This window comes from Rhinopithecus bieti, unplaced genomic scaffold, assembly GCF_001698545.2.
Source record: "Rhinopithecus bieti isolate Rb0 unplaced genomic scaffold, ASM169854v2 scaffold_777, whole genome shotgun sequence".
Lineage (NCBI taxonomy): Eukaryota > Metazoa > Chordata > Mammalia > Primates > Cercopithecidae > Rhinopithecus > Rhinopithecus bieti.
The window spans coordinates 1,552,774-1,570,314 of record NW_016803392.1 but is presented as its reverse complement, the minus strand read 5'-3'; the positions used below and the strand labels follow the sequence as shown (position 1 = coordinate 1,570,314).

Genomic DNA, 17,541 nt, shown 5'->3' with positions numbered 1-17,541 from the left:
TTGTTATTATTTATCATAATAAGTGTTTCAGGTTAGTTGTTCTATCATAGAAAAACTATTAGTGGGAACCTAGTTAGCCATATCTTCACCCCCATCTACAATACTGATTTTCACATAAAAGTTATTTGCTACAAATTTGGTACATAGGTTTAAAATAAGGAAAGATCTATATAAGCACTTAGTTTTGAAATTTTTCTGCTCTGTGTCTTGACCCTTTACTCACAAACAAGAGAAAGGGCGTTTTTTTTTGTTTTGTTTTTTGTTTTTCTGAGGCGGAGTCTCGCTCTGTCACCCAGCCTGGAGTGCAGTGGCCAGATCTCAGCTCACTGCAAGCTCCGCCTCCCGGGTTCACGCCATTCTCCTGCCTCAGCCTCCCGAGTAGCTGGAACTACAGGCGCTCGCCACCTCGCCCGGCTAGTTTTTTGTATTTTTTTTTAGTAGAGACGGGGTTTCACCGGGTTAGCCAGGATGGTCTTGATCTCCTGACCTCGTGATCCACCCGTCTCGGCCTCCCAAAGTGCTGGGATTACAGGCTTGAGCCACCGCGCCCGGCCGAGAAAGGGTGTTTCTATCTCCTCTGATGCAGTTTGTAAATGGGAAAGTGTATGTTTCTGTGTTTCAAATTTTGTGTTGCTGTCTTTATGGTTTGAATTACTAAACATGATTTATGACTTAATAAAGCTGCTTTTGAAAATACACTTAGAAAATAGTATAGCTGTTTCAAAGTAAAAGCAAATTTAAAATAAAACTTGCTGCTATTGATGATAGAGCTTATTAGTCATTTAAAAAAATTGTTTCCCCTGCAAAGTGGATAAACAGTTTTGCACATGTATTATAAACAGACATAATTGACAAGTATAGAAGTGATCGTATTTAATGTATTTAGTTCTCTTTTTTATCCCCACGGGAACTTAGAGAACTAGGTAGATATCAGATGTTGCTGTACTCATTGCTACAGGTTGATTAAGCTGAGATTAAACAGGTCAATAAAACTTTTCCAGCAATTTTCTAGATCACTTGTTTTGTCTGAAAAGAATTATAATACAAGTTTTAAACCAAATTATCGAACTACTAGTTTTGTGCTTTTGTCTTGTAAATGAGATTTTTTTTCTCTGGGTTCTTGTCTCAGCATTCAGTATCAAAACATTTCCTACTGACCATTTTGTTTTTGTCAACTTATTCTCATATTAGTGTCCAAATTCCAACTAATGCCTTTATTAGTCACTGGGAAAATTTTAACATGAAAAAACCCTGACTAATGTAAAATTATACCCCCCAAATAAACCAATAAAAAGGGTTTACTTATTACCTGAATTTTGACAGAAATAGTAGAAAGTATCTAGTCCTTTCCTCTTATTTATCAGAGGAACCTGAAGCAGAGAAATTGAATAGCTCTCTCAAAGTGACACAGTTGGTTAGTGACAAAGCTAAAATAAATAATAGCTACCATTAGATTAAATCTTGTGCTTATTCACACATCAGTCATCTTCAGGCAATCTGCATAGGGTTGAAATGATAGTTTAAGTTCAGAAAGGTCCCAGGACTGGCAAGTCTTGATGCAGAATCCAAACCTAGGTCTGTTAGTCTCTGAAGCCAATACTTATTACATTGTGCCTCTCAGTATTATAATATAAAATGCCTGTTACAAGTCTAACTGTAATATTAAGAATAAATAATTTCTCTTATTTGCCAAAATTTAGATTTTAGCTTTAGCACATATACAATAAAAGATTCTAATTTTAAAGAGTCCAATTAAAAGACTATTTATTTGGGTAACATTTCTGTATTGAGCTGTAAATAATAAAATAGAACCTAAGGGATTGATAAAAGAAAACTTTAGTGTAATATAAATAAACTTTTAATCATTACACCAATTAAACTGAGACAATTACTTAACTGAAAAGTGATTAAGGAAAAAGGAATAGCACATAATCAAAGCAGGGTCCTTGACTTGACACGGTCACAAGACAAGGCACAACAAAGTCGAATTAGGCTCCATAGAAAGCTAATGGACTTAAAGGCATTTCTAAAATGTTTTCAGGTGAAGAGTTTGAGACTTGGGTAGCAGAAAGACAGGCTCTTCACCATAACCCAGTGACCCTTGAAATAAGTAAGTATACTCCTGCTAATGAACTCCAGGCTTTACATAGGAAATTTGAATTTTCTCACGCTTCAAAACATTCTTTTCATTCTGATATGACAAGGCCTTTTTCAAGACAGAAGAAAAGAACAACAGAACTGGAAGATTCAAACCACTTGGCTGTATGATCAAGGGATTTGGTTCTTCATTTTTGCAGATTCAAGACACGAGGACAAGTGCCGTTGTATGTGGGAGAGCAGATTGGTGCAGATTTCTTGAACTATTTTCTGACAGCTATAAAGAATGATAGCCCTGCCCCCAGACTGGAACCTTTGTGATGGACTGTCTCAGACACAGATATAGTTATCACCCTCCCAGTTCACAGTGCTCATCTAGAGAAGGGCTTTGACTATGATCCTTGGTTCTCCCATCCCACAACACCTTGTGCCTTAGAGTTAGTCCTGCAGTTGGTGACAGGGCCATGATGGCTGTTTTAATAGGATTTTCAATACTCTACATAAAAAGATAAACTTCAAAACAAATGACAACATTCTTTACACAAATTGCATAATTTTAAATGAATTCAACATTCTGCGATTCTATTACAAATGATTTCTAACGTGAACTTCACTTATTTTCTAGTTGTAATCACCATTCTGATTCTAGAATGCCTGTGAAAGTACTCAGTACCGGATCCTTATGATGGTAACTCTTCTGGTGGCTGACACAAAAGATCCATTCACAGAAGAGTGATAAAACAGCAATTGAGATTTTTAATAACTACTGTGAGAAATATTCCTTTATACTTCTCCTTTTATTTGGAAGAAATAATTAAAATCCCTTGAAAAGTTTTTTAAAACACACACATATTTCAACCAGTATGTAGTACTAAAACTTCTTGGCCAGCGATGCTCAAAAATAATCTCTGGCTAAAATTTATATACAAACAATAATAGATTAAAAAATAGAATAGTAATCATGTAACCTCTTCTCTAAAAGCTACCATTCACCTTAATTTAAAATGTAGTCTCATATTAAAGTTATGATTATGAAGTAAAGGTCTAAATCCAATTATATAAATTATCTAATCCTAAATATTTCACAATAAGTACTTACATAATAAGTACTTGTGAAATATCTGCCTAAGTCTGTACTTAAAAAGCATATACTAGCTCATAGTTTTGCCATTTACTACTCTGTAACTTTGGCTATTTATTTAAACTCATTTATCTCTAGTTTTCTCTTCTAAAAAAAGAAGGGTATTAACATATCAGGTGGTTTTTCTGAGGATTGTATGAGATAATATCTCTGAAAGAGCCTAGTGGCTGTTTTATAGTAGAAAGCTTTTGCCATTATAATGTCTATTGAATTCCTATAAAGCAAAACGTAAACTCTACTAAGTGCTACAGGAGGGTAAGCTACTCATCTAAATTCTTATTTGAAAGGAAAGGAAATTTATATCTCGGGAAATAATGTGCAGGCAAATAGATTTAATATGTGTTTATTCCCAGTTTGTGTGTACCTAGAAAAATATTTTACCCCAGAATTAGGCAAGCCAAAAACCCTTTATTGTTGCAACCTGTGAAATCCATATTAGTTGGGCCTTTGTCTTCATTTTTTTTTGAGGCAGAGTCTTGCTCTGCTGCCCAGGCTGGAGTGCAGTGGAGGATCTCTGCTCACTGCAAGCTCCGCCTTCCGGGTTCACGCCATTCTCCTGCCTCAGCCTCCGGAGTAGCTGGGACTACAGGTGCCCGCCACCACGCCCGGCTAATTTTTTGTCGGCGTGAACCCGGAAGGCGTTAGCCAGGGGTTAGCCACCATGTTAGCCAGGATGGTCTCGATCTGCTGACCTCGTGATCCGCCCACCTCAGCCTCGCAAAGTGCTGGGATTACAGGCGTGAGCCACCGCGCCTGGCTGTCGTTATTATTTTCTAAAAAGACTTAATTGTAAAGACAGTTTATTCAATGGCTGTCATAATCTAATAATTATTTTTTCTGCTTCAACCCTCTTGAATGATAGGAGCTATTCTATCAATAGCAATACTTTCAGTATGGCAATGATTATTAATGAAATGAGGATAGAAGGACCTCTAAGATATATTAGATTTTTGAAAAAATTTTCATTGGAAAAGCTCCCCTATATTCTAATATTCCCCTTTTTCATTTCTTCTGTCCACCTGTTGAATTTTACACCAAGACTGACTATGTAAGGGACCGTAAAATTTTATGATCCGGAATTTTATTCTGTTCCACTCAAGAGGCAGTTATGGAACATCTGTGCCTAAACTGAAGCTATTTTATCTCAAAGTCAAGGAAAGTAAGCATAAATAAAAAGTAGAAGAACATGTCTGTACTGTTAAATAATATACAATGTGTTCAGAGAAAATAAGGCAAGCACTTACATAATGACCACTGAACAACCGCAAAGGTATCCAAAGGAGCTCAAGAGAATGTTATACAATGTGAGTAAGAACTGATGGAATGTCTTGAAAAGGAAGGATTATTGCAAGGTAGAATATATAGGATGGTTTCTCTGAATAGGTAACTTTCGAGCTGGACCTTGAAGGAAAAGAGCATGGTATAGATTTATCCAATCCCACATGCAAAGAGGATAAAACCACTTTACTGGGTAGAGTCGTTTTGGAGGCTAGTCAAACCAAAGCACAACTGTGAACCAGATCCAGGACATAAAGCTGATAGAAATTGTGAAACCATTATGGACAGGTTTGCCTAAGTGAGGAGCAGAAGAGAGAGCTGGAAAGTTAGGGTCTGAATAAAGGCAGAAATGGTTTAAAGGCATTCACAAAGGCTGGAATAAAGAGAGGGCCCAGGACTTTTATCTGAACAAGAGAAAGGTCTATGGGGTGCTGGCCATGAAATGGTTTTGGTGGAGAGGTCCCTTCCAAGTGAAAATAGGGTGGGCAATATTAAAGGACATTAAAGCAAATAATGTAGATGAAGAGCATTATGTACAGATGTAGCAATTTCCGTCATATATTGAAGGCATGCAATAGCATAGGAATGTATAGTGGGAGTAACAAGAAATAAGTTAGGGGCCAGTTGAATTGGATACTTGAATTCCCTACTTGGCTTTGATTTTATAGATGAAAAGGAGCCACTGTAGATTCTCAATCTTCTCTAAGAAGATAACATTGCCCAAGTTAGTAAGCTCAAGAAGGAACGAGTGTAGGAGAGATGTGCAAGGGCATAGACCTAGATTCAATACTGACCTCTAGGAATATGTTGTTTGGTTAGCTGCCTTTCACTGCATGTGACCTAGATGATTGCCTCTTTTTCACCACTTGCTTGTAACTAGTATATTTTTGTAAGAATAGTGGATAAAACTAAAGGAACAATTACCAAAAAAACAAACAAACAAACAAACAAAAAAACCCTTATGTGTAAGCACACAGTATTTTGTATTTTTAAGACTGTGGAAAATTATGATCTCTTGACTTATGGTTTTACATTTTACATTAGTCAAATGAAACATAAAAATTAAATGTGATACATTTGTTGGAAAGTTCCAAATATTTATTCTTCCATAAGACAACAGAGCAATATAACTTAGTATTTGAGAATGCATCTGCAGATAGTTTCTGGGTCCAATTCCTGGCTTTATCACTTAATATCTACCTTAAACAGAACTACCTTTTCCATGCTTTAGTTTGCTCATCTGAAAAATAGGAATAGTTATACCTATCTTACAGGGCTTTGGTGAGAATTAAATGAGATAATAACACATTTTTAAAACTTAGAATGGAGATTAGCATAAAGAGTGTAAGCTCAACAAATATTCATCTGTTATCATCATACGGGCAAGATTTTTTTTTAAAAAAATACTTATTTGTGTGAGGAGAGGTTGTAAAGTCTCCAAGGGGAAGGTTGCATGAAGTACATGAGAAGACTGACCCTAAATGTAGGGGCTCCCAGAGTCACTAAATATTCTGAACATGGCTCAGAGATGGTAGAATCAACAAACCTAAAGGGATTCTATGTGGTAAAACATAAGTTATCTCAGTAAGCAGAACCCCAGTTATTTTATGACCATAGGGCATGTTTTTTTGTTGTTGTGGTTGTTGTTTTTTTTGAGATGGGGTGTCACTCTATCTCCCAGGTTGGCCTGTAGTGTGCAATTTTGGCTCACTGCAACCTCGACCTCCCCAGGCTCAGGTGATCTTCCCACCTCGGCCTCTTGTGTAGCTGGGACTAATTTTTCTATTTTTTGTAGAGCCCATGTCTCACCGTGTCACCCAGGCTGGTCTCAAACTCCTGGGCTCAAGTGATCTGCCTACCTTGGCCTCCCAAAGTGCTAAGATTATAGGCATGAGCCACCACACTGCGCCTTATGGGGCATGTTCTTAATACCTAATTGTGAAGGAGTCCAACTCACCTATTCATACCCAGTGCTTAGCATAGTGTCAACCACAGTAAGTACATAACAACGTTTCAGTAAATGTCTGTTAAGTGAATGAGTAAATGATTCAGTGAAGAAAAGAATTCCAGTATGTATACAATTAGATGTATCACTCATAGAAACAACAATTTATTTCATCCAAAGACAGCTTTTGCAGTCTTTGGCATTGAAGATAACTCTGATTGTGACACATTGGGGGAGATCCCCCAAAGAGATTGAGTATGAATTACTCATCAGTTAAATGGGATTGAATGAGATCAGCATTGGGCTGATTTTAGAAAATAAATTCAGAACTGCCATATTCAGTGATTAAGAAGAAGTAATGCAGTCCTCTTTTTAGTCCTCTCAGTACTTTGCTTTAAAATGCACACAGGTGCACAGACAGACAGACAAACATACATGCACAGGCACAAATACAAAAATATATCACAGTTAAAATATCCATTTATTAATTTTTGTTTAAGTGCTACACAGCAATCCACCTTAAAAATTAGTAGCTTAAAACCATGACAATCATTTATTTAACATATGACTCTTCAATTTGGTTGAAAAGACTATCTGTGCTCCATGTAGCATCAGCTAAGCTGGCTAGAATTTTGACTGCAGGTTTCACTTTCAAGATGGCACAGTCACATAATTGGCAAGTTAGTGCTTGCTGTTGGCTGGAAGCAAAGCTGGGCTGTAGGCCAGGGGCCTCAGTTCCTGTCTACATGGGCCTCTACAGACTGCTTGGCTTCCTCTCACAGCATGCTGGCAGTGTTCCAAGGATGAGCTTCCCAAGAGAAACAGGTGTAAGCTAGATTTTATGATCTAGTCTTAGAAAGCACCTATACTCAATTCTGCTATAGTCACAGGCCACCCATCTTCAAGGGGAACCTCTCCCCGATCACTCCAGCCTTTATCTCTATGGGATGACTGTCGGTGTCACCGTATTAGTCTGTTTTCATGCTGCTGAAAAAGACATACCCGAGACTGGGAAGGAAGAGAAGTTTAATTGGACTTACAGTTCCACATAGCTGGGGAGGCCTCAGAATTATGGCAAGAGGCAAAAGGCACTTCTAACATGGTGGCAGCAAGAGAAAAAATGAGAGGGATGCAAAAGCGGAAACCCCTGATAAAACCATCAGACCTCATGAGACTTATTCACTACCAGGAGAACAGTATGGGGAAACTGCCCCATGATTCAAATTATCTCCCACTGGGCCCCTCTCACAACATGTAGGAATTACGGGAATACAGTTCAAGATGAGATTTTGGTCAGGACACAGAGTCAAACCGTATCCGTCACATTGTTAGAAGAGCGTGTGGGGTGGGAGATCTTGTGGCTGTCTTGGATGATACAATCTGCCACAGTGAGCTCTACATTTTTGGACACTATTTAAAGGAATTTTTAATTCAGTCACCTCTGAGTTCCCGAAAGTGACCAGACTATTGTGGTATGTAGGAAATCTTTTCGGAAAGAAACACATTCCAAGGGAGGAAATATTTCTGTGGAGATTTCAACTAGATATAAAAGGCGCCATGAATAGAATAAAGGGATGGGGCATTCACTGACAGATAATTTAACAAGAAGAACTGAGGGTAAACAATTTAAAAACTGAAGTTAGGAAACCCCCTCGCCCTGCTGATGTCAATGAAAGGGAATATTATAAGCAGCCGAGGACCTGCCGCCATGGGTCTTTTGAGACATCATAGAGTGCACATTGCTAAATCTAGCTTTTCCTTTTCTGTGACTAAACATTTTCCATGAAGACTGGAGGCTCAGAAAAATCTTATGACAGGAATCTGACCCACCAAATTGAAAGCAGACAGGAAAATCATAGGTAAATGTATATCTAAAGTATGTATCAACATTCTTAGTTAGTAAATATTTATTTAGCTCTTGCAGGTGAAATATAAATAATAATCACTGGAGTATTCCTTCAAGGCCTGTTAGAGCTCAGCCAAAAACAGTGATCAGCAAATCAAATGCCAGAAGCTTTGACCCTTCTGCCAGAGGACAGCCATTTAAATGGGCTTTTAAAGGATCTATTTTAGGACTTTGTGTGGAAACCCGGCAAAATCAGTTTGCTGAAATCTATACCAGTTGGCCCAGGTGGCTTTTGCTAGTCTCTGCCTGCATCTGTTTTATTCACAAGTGCACTGCTATTGATTTGTATAATGAGGCGATAGCATACAAGTGATAGCTTCCCCAGAAGCCATATCCTTTCTCTGTCTAGGATTTGGAGCAGGAAAGAGACCATAAACAATACATTTTCTTCCTCAAAATATATTTGTCACTTTCAGCTTGCTTTCTTCCATGTCAAGAAGACTATCAAATGCAAGTTGTAATTGAACATGACAATGTTTTTCTCTTTCTTATGGAATGTTAACTTGGCAGACAGAATGTGCCCTGGCAGAAGAAAAAATTAATTGTGTTTGATCTCTCACTTTACTGACCTCCAAGAAGTATTCTTGTCATTTGTTTTTCACCGTTGTATTAACTAATCTAATATGCTTCAGTAATTTTCTTTTGTTTAATCATTTAGATTCCTGATGAAGAACCAGGGTAGTTAAATGATGATGCATTTGTAAAAGTCATGTGTACTCTGTATCTGACCACTGTCGTCAGGATGGGGAATCTCTGGTACCTCAAGGGAAAATGCTAGACCTGAAGAATTAGAAACATACATAAAAGAAGGATTTTTATCTCTTTATGTGGGCGCTTCTTAGAATGGAGCTGTGGGTGCATTTGCCTAGGAGAGCTGAGGTAGAAACAGGATCATATGACTGTCAATGTCATTTAAGCCTTCTTACCATTTACTGATTTGTATCCAATAATTTATTGAGTCTCGACAACTTCATGTACGGGATTAAAGGCATTGCCTTGATCACAGAACCTAAATTTCAACACCCTCTGAGGCTGCCAGGGCATAAAAATTGTGCGACTGTGTTAACTGCTAAGGTTACTCTCCCTGACACTAGGCAGAGATTGAAAACAAACTTGGAGTTTTTATTTCATCTCCTTTAGTGATGACAGTCCATAAGGTTGAAAATTGTACATTTTTTGTGAGTAACACAAGTCCTTTAACCTATGACCTGTAACTGATTGCATGCACTTAATATTGTGCTTGGAAGCATGTTCCAAAAGGAGTTATTTTGAAGCTCGGTGTTCTCTCTTCTTCAAGTTTAATTCTTTTTCTATTCCAAGTTCCATTTGTGTTTTCAAATGACTACCTTTGCTTTCAGAAAAGTCATTCTAAGATGTCTTGAAACACTAATATGACATAGACCACATAAACAGTTTAGTTTTGCAGTGTATATGCTTCTCTTCTTTCAGAAGAAACGTTAAATGAACCTGTTACATTTTGCTTTAAGGACTTAGACTTAGAAAACCCTTCAAACAGCATGACTTCTTTAGACAGGTAGTAATTTATTGTTAGGCATTCTGAAATGGTTTGCCTGGCAGAAATAAACATACAATAAAATTATCCAAAAAGCATTCAGGTGAGTGTTTTGATTCAATGATTGACAGGAAAGTTTAGAATTTGAATGTTTTGTGAATTGTAGTAGCATCTTTAGCATTTGAAGGGATATGATGACAAATCAAATGGAAAGGAATTTTGATATTAGTATGGAAAATGTGCAGTTATGTAGAAGATACTGAAGGTATTGAAAAAAGACTTCAACAAGGAACTGAAAATTATATTTAAAATCCATGAAGATCAAGGACACTTGGTGACTGACAAGTATTAATAGAACTATTAAAGATGTTTTGTAGCAATTGCACATGACATTTTTCAGCATTTCTCCAATGATTTTAATACAATTTTTTTGTCCGTTTGCTGATTGACGTTTAGAAGATGATATGTAAAAAGCCAAAGGCTACATGATATGAAAAACATTTTGTCTAGCTGCCAATATTTTAAAATATATATACACGTGTATATACACACATACTTGTTATATATATACATATATGTATATAATATAAAACATTTTAAAACTTTGTGCATGCACACACACATACACACACAGAGAAAGAGAGAGAGAGAGACACCCACATTCCACAAAATAAATCAGCAAGATAGGTTGTGATTTTATAACTGGTAGGAAAGACAAAGGCACATCTGATTGGAATATCATACACTAAAAAAAAAGAGTAGTACATTTATCTATATCAGAGAGAACTAGACTCTTTGAATCATAATTTTATATGCTGTTTTTTTCTAGGAAGGAATGTGAGAAAACGCATTTTTATTTTAGGGGACCAACACTGTACTTTTCTTCAAAGGAATATTTAAGTAGTAGAAAATCAACATAATATTAATATGAATAAGTGTCCAGTGTTGGAGTAGAGATGTTATAAAGATTAATTAATTGAAATTTCTTTAACATTTGTCTATTCCAGGATTTCTCAACCCTAAAAGTCAAGTATACAGTCAATGTTTCTCAAATTTTGTGAGCATTGGAATCACCGGAGAAGCTTCTTAAAAATATTTTTGCTTGAGCTCCACCCTCAAAAAATCTTATTGAGTACATCTGGGCTAGGCTTCAAGAACCAGTGTTTTTAACAACATTCTTTGCCCTCCTCCCTAAATGTGTTATAATGTACAACAAAGTCTGAGAACTACTGGAACAGACAACATACACACACTATGATAGGATACTGTGGGACTTGAATGATAGGACATTAATTTCTTTAAAATGTCAGCACTTATCTGAAGTCTATGGTCCACAGGAAGTTTTTTTTCTAGATTTTGCTTCCAGATTATTTTGCTTTTTACTTTTTCCATAATTCCTCTAAGAAATATTCAAAATGTATTTAGATCTCACATATTTAATTTATGAAAGGACCAGATTATTAAGATTGGGTTACTTCTATTAATGGCTTCGTTTTAACCTGTTATACCTTTCTTTTGGCTTTGGTGGCAGGTGAAAAAAAATCACAGCTGTCTGTATTGTACCTGGACAGGTATTTTAGTCAAGAGAAACAGTGTTGAAAGATGCAAGGTGTTCACATGTTCTTACTCATAAGTGGAAGTTAAACAATGAGAACATATGGGCACAGGGAGGGGAGCATCACACACTGGGGCCTATCAGGGGGTGGGGGGGGCAAGGGGAGGGATAGCATTAGGAGAAATACCTAATGTAGATTACGGGTTGATGGGTGCAGCAAACCACCACAGCACATGTATAACTATGTGACAAACCTGCATGTTCTGCACATGCATCCCAGAACCTAAAGTATAATTTTAAAAAAAAAAAGATGCAAGATATTTTATTTTATTTATTTGTATTTTTATTTATTTATTTACTCATTCTTATTTTTGGTATTTTTTTTTGAGGATGGGAGTCTCGCTTCTGTTCCCAAGGCTGGGAGTGCAGGTGCGCAGGATCTCAGCTCACTGCAATCTCCGGGCTCCTCCCGGGTTCATGTCATTCTTCCTGGCCCTCAGCCTCCCGGAGTAGGGCTGGGACTACAGGTGGCCCCGGCCACCTCGCCCCGGCTACTTTTAGTACGAGGGATGGGGGTTTCACCCGTGGGTTAGCCCAGGATGGTCTCGATCTCCTGACCTTGTGATCTGCCCGGCCTCGGCCTCCCAAAGTGCTGCGGATACAGGCTTGGGCAGCCACCGGCACCCAGGCCAAGCAGCCAAGATATTTTATATAAAGTGCCATAACTTCTCTACCGCTGCATTAAACATACACATTAAAATTCCCTTCCAACTGGCTACTTGCCCTCAAATCACTATCCTATTAATTGGCAAGAACTGAAGACAAAGGATTTTTAATAGGCTTGCAACAAGGCTGATGATGGTGCGAAATAGCTAGGCCAATCCTTTGGGTAGAGACTAACAGTTTGTGAAGAGAGTGCTAGCTTTGGTTGGATAGTTCTGATTGTTTGAAGCATGAAAAAAGATGATATAATTGATGTGGTCAGGCCACATTTTAAGGTATGCATGATTGGAAGACAAAGAGGTGGGTTGCTGATCATAATGAACAAGTTATTGGGAAGGCTTTTTGGGAGGTGACATGGTGTGTTCAATATAGCCACAGACTCCAGAGCTAAGTTCAGGAGTTTCGATCACAGATCTGTCACTAGCTCTCTGACCGTTGACAAGTCACTTATTCTCTCTGGTCATCATTTTCCTTTTTTGTAAAATGTAGATAATAATAATACTTACCTGTATTAGTCCATTTTCATGCTGCTGATAAAGACATACCTGAGACTGGTCAATTTACAAAAGAAACAGGTTTAATGGACTCACAGTTCCATGCAGCTGGGGAGGCCTCACAATCATGGCAGAAGGTGAAAAGTAGGTCTTACACAGTGGCAGACAGGAGAAGAGAGCTTATTCAGGAAAACTCCCCTTTATAAAACCATCAGATCTCATGAGACGTATTTACTGTTACGAGAACAGCACAGGGAAGACCTGCTCCCATGATTCAATTACTTCCTACTGGGTCCCTCCCACAGCACATGGGAATTGTGGGAGCTACAATTCAAGTTGAGATTTGCGGGGGACCATAGCCAAACCATATCACTACCTCAGAGGAATTTTATAGGAGGAGTAAAATAAGTTGATACTTCTTTTAATTGAGGTAAATAATAAATATTCTCAAATGTCTTATACATATTGAGAGGAGGAACTATTTGAGAAGGAAACATTACCATTAAAATAAGAATGGTTTCTCTGAATGCTACATCTAACATGATGTATATTGGAATTCTTTTATTTCTTGAAACATTTATTCATTGTATGGATATTTATGATTATTTATTATGTGCTTATTGTACTTGGTAATGTGTTAAGCACTGGGGAGAAAGAGGTAGATTAGACACCTTTACAATAAGGTGTTAGGAAACATGCCTTATAGTCATAATAACTATGTTACCTTGTTATTAAAAGGGAGTTACTTCAATGAATTAATTAACTTTTAAAATTAGTGAATATTGGAGGCTTACGGAAGTCTCAGCAATTTACTGCTCCCAACTTCCCACCTTTTTCTCACTGGAGTATCTAACTAATAAATAAGATGAAGGAGTAAATTATATGGAGATGAAGATATTCAATAAATATAATTTACTGAAATTGAACAATGTGGCTTCTATCTATAAGGAAGCTTCCTAGTACTGAACTCCAGAATGAGTGAAACTTACCTAAGTCACAGTAAGTGCTGCACCACACATGCCTCTCCTGTAAGGAAGGGCTGTTGTCTCTAAATTTATCATATACTTAGAGAAATTAAGAACACAGTTTCTTTATGGGGAAAAGAAGAGAGGAGAAGTAGCTGAGCAGCATATTCCCTTCTTTTTCTTCCAAACTCACCGATTATTTTAAGTCACTCCTAATTCCTTAGGGAACAGTAGGTTAGAGTGAAGAGAGAAGTGTTACATGGAAGGATATCTAAAGACTGGCAAAAAGTTCCCCTCCCTGTTCTCTAACACTTTACTGTATTTTTAGTGCTTTAGTTTGCCAAACGTATTCTATCATTTATTCTTCTTGGTACACATATTCCTATTTTATAGGTTTCTTTTCTTTTCTCTTTGTTATCCACCATTTAGGAATTTTATAAAAAGGGACTTTTGATTCTAGACACAATGGAGTAAAGCCTCAGAAAAAAAAACACACATTAAGCAATTAACATAAGAATTAAAGGTAGATAAAAGCAAGTGGACTAGGTACAGATCTTAGAACTGGAGGAATGATCTTGCGGTGAGTTTCCTGTTTATTTTTTATTTATTTTATTTTTTAACACCCTTCCTTCCCCCCAGCATGCTGCGGCAAATCCTGAGGAGAGGAGCCCGGTGAACTCTCCTTGCCTTACACCAAGAAAGTGGCAACAAAGAGGTAGGACCTCCTTACTTCCCACTATCATCGCAGCAGCAAACACCATAGGGTTGAGCCCTGTAAAACTGCCCAGCCCTATTGCCCTTCAGAATGCCAGTAAAAAGATGGACCTGCTACCACTCCTCATTGGTGTTGAAGAGGCAGAAATCATAAGGGGCAGAACACTGGCATCAGTGCGGGGAGGCTAACTTCCTGTATTTCTAACAAGAACACCTGGAAGGGGAAACCCTGGGAACCAAAGTCAGAGAAATGATAATGGAAAACAAGTAGCCAAACAAAGTGACCATTTAAATCTGCATTTAAAGTCTTGGACAACCCCCAAGTTGTTCAGGCATGAAACTAAATGGAATCAGCTCAACAAAAACTTTGTAAACTGAACTTCAGTGAAGACCAGTGTCTAGGTTTCAGTTTGAACTCTGAGAGGCTCACACACTGGGTAAACCAGATACAATTGTACATTCTTTGCAAATTAAATTGATATGGGAAAGATAAACCACAGAATATGGGCCAGGATATGTATTCACTGCCTGTTAAACAAAACAAAAAAATAATGTTCTACAGAAGATTTAAATAGGATCCAGTGCCTGAGGATATAATATTTGAAATATCCCAGATACAACCCCCAAGTATTCAATATACAAAGAATAAGAAAAATTCTTTTCTTATTCTTACTTTCAACTAACAGGCAAAAGAAAGTTAACAAGCACCAACTACAAGAGGACTCAAAGGTTGGAATTATCAGGAAAGAAACCTCTGAAGTAGTTATTTAACTGTGCTCCAACAAGTAAGGGCAAACATTCTTAAAAACAATGGAGAAATATAATTTTCAGCAAAGAAATAGAAGCTATACCAAAAAAATACAAAATAAGACAAACAAAAACTCAAACAAAATTTTAGAACAGAAAACTAGAATAATAAAAATTTAAAACATCACTGGAAGGGCTCAATAGCAGAAAATAGATGTGAGAGGAAGGGGTTAGTGAACTTGAAGATATAGCAATAGAAAATATTCAGTCTAAACAATGAGAGGAACTGAAGAAGGAAGGCAAGGAGCCAGAGGGTTGGAGAGAGAGAGAGAAACAGAGCCTCAGGTATCTGTGGGACAATATCAACAGGTCTAAAATTCAGGACATAAAAGGAGAAGAGAAAGTTGAAAAAATCACAAAAAACTCAAAGTGTATATGGAAGACTTAAATGACATCACCAGCCAGCTTTACCTAATTAACATTTATGGGACACTCCAACTCACAATAGCAGAATAAATTCTGTTCAAACACAGATGGAACATTCACCACTAAGATAGTCCATATTATGAGTTACAAAGCAAACCTCATTATATTTAAAATAATTGAAATTATTGAAAATATGCTTTCTGATTATAACAAATTAAACTAGAAAAAGTAACAGAATCGTATCTGGCAAACCCCCTACATACTAGAAAATTAAATAAAACATTACTACCTATCAATGGGTCAAAGTGGAAATCTCAAGGGCAAGTAGAAATAATTTTGAACAGAATAAAACTGAAAATATAACCAATCAAAATTTATGTGAATCAGGTAAAGCAGTGCATAGAGTGAAATTTACAGCATTAAAAATTCATATGAGAAAAGAAATGTCTCAAATCAACAATTTAAGCTTCTTCCTAGGAAAATGCAGAAAAGAGCAAATAAAAAAGCAGAAATCAATAAAATTGAAAACATAAAATCTATATAACCAAAAGCTGGTTCTTTTTAAAAAAATTCATAAACTTGACAAACCTCTGGTGAGACTGACCAAGAAAATATGAGAAAACACAAATGATCAACATGAAGAATGAAAGAGGGAATATTATCATGGATCCAATAGGTTAGAAAAAGATAGAGGAAATTATGAGCAGCTTTATGCACATAAATCTACAGCTTAGATGAAATAGACCAATTTCTTTGAAGATGCAAATATCAAAACTGAATTAAAAAGATAGATAATAGAGCTTGCAGTGAGCTGAGATCCGGCCACTGCACTCCAGCCTGGGTGACAGAGCAAGACTCCGCCTCAAAAAAAAAAAAAAACAAAAAAAAAAGATAGATAATATGTCTTCCTATAGCTATTGTAAAACATATGTAAAAGCCTTCAAAAATTTATTTCCAAGCTAAATGGTTTCACTGGTCAGCTTTACTAAATAAGGAAAAAATAACATCAATTCTTCACAATCTGTCTTAGAGTTAGAAAAGGAGAAAACATATTTAGCTTACTTTGTGACACCAACATTACTCTAATATCAAAGATAGCGCAAGAAATGAAAACTACAGATCAATATTCCTCTTGAACACTGATAGAAAAATCTTCAACAAAGTTTTAGTGAGTCAAATCTAGCAATATTTAAAAAGAATAATAATTATGAGCAAGTGAACTTTATCCTGGGAAAATCTTAAGATATTAGAAACACCACATTTATTTAATACACTAAAATTAATCAATGCGTGCAATCACATTAACAACAAAATGAACACATGATCATATCAATAGTTGCAGATAAAGCATTTGACAAAATTAAGCATCCAATTGGTGACAAAAATCTCAGCCCACTTGGAATAGAAGGCAACATCTGCAATCTGTTAATGGACATCTATGAGAATCTTACAGCTAACATTGTACTTAATGGTCAAAGACTGTTTTCTCCCTAAAATCAGAAACTAGGCAAAAATGTCTGTTCTTACCAGTCCTATTCAATATTTTATTAGAAATCTAGCAAATGCAGTTATGTCTAGAAAATGAAATAAAAGATATTTTCCTTTTATTTTCTTTCTAAATGATTAGAAAGAAAAAAAACCATTCTATCCTGCAATGAAACAATTGTCTGTATAGAAAATCTCAAGAAATCTATTAAAACTACAAGAATTAATAATTAGGTTTAGTGAGGTTGCTGTATACAAGATCAATAGACAAAGTTCAATTTTATTTTATACACTAGCAATGAACAGTTAGAAATTGAGATTTTTTAAAAAGCAGTAATATTTATGATGGTTTGAAAATGTAATACTTTGAGATAAATATAACAAAATATGTACAGAATCTGTATGCTGAACATTAGAATACTTATGATATTAATAACCAAAGAATTTGTGTCAGAATAGGTAAAGAACTCTCAGAACTCAAAAATAGAAAATAAACAACTCAATTTGAAAAAATGGGGAATAGATTGAAACAGTCACTTCACTAAAAATTAT

The 17,541-nt window shown here is 36.5% G+C and overlaps 1 long non-coding RNA gene across 2 annotated transcripts in view; it reads left to right on the top strand.

Annotated features, from left to right (window-relative positions):
- The window catches only part of LOC108535956 (uncharacterized), a 410,057-nt gene that overhangs the window by 178,421 nt on the left and 214,095 nt on the right, over positions 1-17,541 (top strand). For both annotated transcript variants that reach the window (XR_001887373.1, XR_001887374.1), the window contains exon 3: positions 14,257-14,332. This is a non-coding gene — a long non-coding RNA (uncharacterized LOC108535956). The remainder of the gene's footprint in view (positions 1-14,256; positions 14,333-17,541) is intronic.